Genomic DNA, 2,453 nt, shown 5'->3' on the forward strand with positions numbered 1-2,453 from the left:
ACGTATGTGAATTTAAAAATTATATTTTTTTATATTTTTAGAAATTATAAATTTATTGAAATTGTTGTGAAGTTATATATATTGTTTAATATTTAATGGTTTATAAAAAAAAAGAGTCCACCAGCCTACCATTAGGCGGGACGGGAGAGAAATTTAGGATCGCCTTATTGGGGGGACAGGCCAGCCCACCAGATGGCAGACTTTTAGCGAGACAGGGCAGATTTTTCCGTTTGCCACTCCTAATGAGGACACAAACATAAGTACTTCCATGGAACCTATTAAATATACGTGAATATAAAATTATTAATTTATCCTAATTTATATATACATAAATCCATTTCTTGAATTTAGTAACCCTATTTTCTGCCTCCAATTCGAAAATTTTCTTTTTCTTCTAGACTCATTCTCAGCCTCAATTCTCTCTCTCTCTCTCTAACTCACTTTTTCTGCCTCTCAAATTCGTCACTACGTTGCTCAATATAGTTTCAAAGAATTATTTTATGTTATTATGTTGAAATATATTTTTATGTTTTCTCCTTTTGAAATGTTATTTTTCATAACGAATATGTTATAAATTATGTTGAATTATATTGAATTGATTATTTTATGATTATTATATTATATTTTTTTTTGTTAATTTTTTTCAAAATTTTTCAAGAATATTCGTAGATACTCGAGAAGATCTGCGTTCCCTAAGGGGTAATTAAGCAGGAACTTGCAATGACGGAGAAGAAACAAGGACATTTTTTTTTAAATAGGAGTGAGGGATGGAAATGGGGCTTCTCACGCTCTCTTGAGTACTCATTACCATATCTAACTAGTAACGGAGATTCAATATGAGCCGATTTAAGAAGGGACACATGGACTTCATCTGCATTGGGCCTTTAAGGTAATGAACCTAATAAGTCGGATTTGGGATCCTAACAATGGATTTTAGTTGATCTTGCTTGCATTGAGATCTTATTAGGTCCAAATATATCTTGAATTAATATTTTGAGTCATTATTATAGCAAATACTATACTATTTAATACTATAACACTTAGCATATATAAAAGTTAGATATATTTACAAGATATTTTTTAATTTAAATTAAAACTGGGGTTGACGAGAGGGTTTGCTATACCAACCTCGACTCCCCGTCAGTGCCGGATTGGATGTGGGTGTATGAGGCGATGTTCACCCGGCTTGGTGTTCGGCTTCCCTTTTCTCTTTTTGTTCAGCAATTGTTAAATCGGTGCTCCGTGGCGCCGTCTCAGCTACATCCGAACAGCTGGGCGGCAATACGATCTTTTGAGCTCGTTTGTGATTTTTTAGAGTTGCCTGCTTCAGTAAACGTTTTTCTTTTCCTTTTCTTGTGCACTCTTCCGACTAAGGAGGGGAAGCATAAAAAGGGGTATGTGTCTTTCCGAGCTCAGCCCCATCGTCGGATCTTCGGTTTGTATGAAGACTCCTTCCACGGTTTTAAGAGTGGTTATTTTAAGGTTCGTCCCGCGGGGGGACATCATCCCTTTTGGTTGACGTTGGAGGGTGATCGTCGGTTCCCCACTTACTGGAATTTTAAGGCGGGTCCGTCGGTTTTTACTTGGGTTTCGAAAGAGTTCCTGTCCTCGGAGGAGCGGGATATTGCTCTCGTTCTGTGGCAGTTGTTTGGAGAGCGTCCTCTTAATCCCCGGGATGTGATGGGTGATCCGATTGCTTGTCGGTCATATGTTGGTGTGTGTCTGTTTTTTCTTTGGTTTTTATGTTTTGTTTCCCGTTTTTGTAACTTGGGAATTTTTGGTATTGTTTGCAGTTGAGATGGCTGGTGGCTTGACATCCTTGGCGCGTCTGAAGGCGGCGATGGCCCAGGAGGAGGGGTCGTCGTCCCCGGCTACTCCCGTTTCTAATCCTGCCGTGGAGTCGCAGCCAGTTTCTCAGGAGGTGATTTCCTCGGGTGCGCGGGCCGATACTCAGGTTTCCCCTGGCCCTGCGAACTCTCCTGAAGTCGTCGTGGTGACGGCTGCTGAGGCTTCTCGGAAGAGAAAGAGGCCTGAGGACCCGAGCAGTGAGACTTTTGAGGATGAAGGTCTTGTGCCCAGCGTGATGGACCGACGCTTCGATGCTCCGGGGTTTATTGACCAGCACTTGATGCCTGGAACGGAGCCGTTTTTTGACGGCTGCGATGTTTCGTTTCAGGCCAAGTCGGTGTATCGTGCCCTCCTCCGGTCTGCCGTTGTTGTTCGGAAGGCTGAGCCTGTGATGGCTCAGGTCGGTTTGCTGGACAAGAAGCTTCGTCACTCTCATGCTGAGGTAGCCAAGTTGAAGGGGGAACTTGAGGCTGCCGAAGCTGCGAGGGAGAAGGCTGTGAAGTCTTCTGAGGAGGCCGGGTCAGAGATTCTTCGACTTGCCGAGGTTGAAACTTCGCTTCTCTCTCAGTTGGCAGAGGAGCGGCAGCGGGCTTCCGATGTGGGTT

The sequence above is a fragment of the Arachis ipaensis genome, chromosome B10, assembly GCF_000816755.2.
Source record: "Arachis ipaensis cultivar K30076 chromosome B10, Araip1.1, whole genome shotgun sequence".
NCBI lineage: Eukaryota > Viridiplantae > Streptophyta > Magnoliopsida > Fabales > Fabaceae > Arachis > Arachis ipaensis.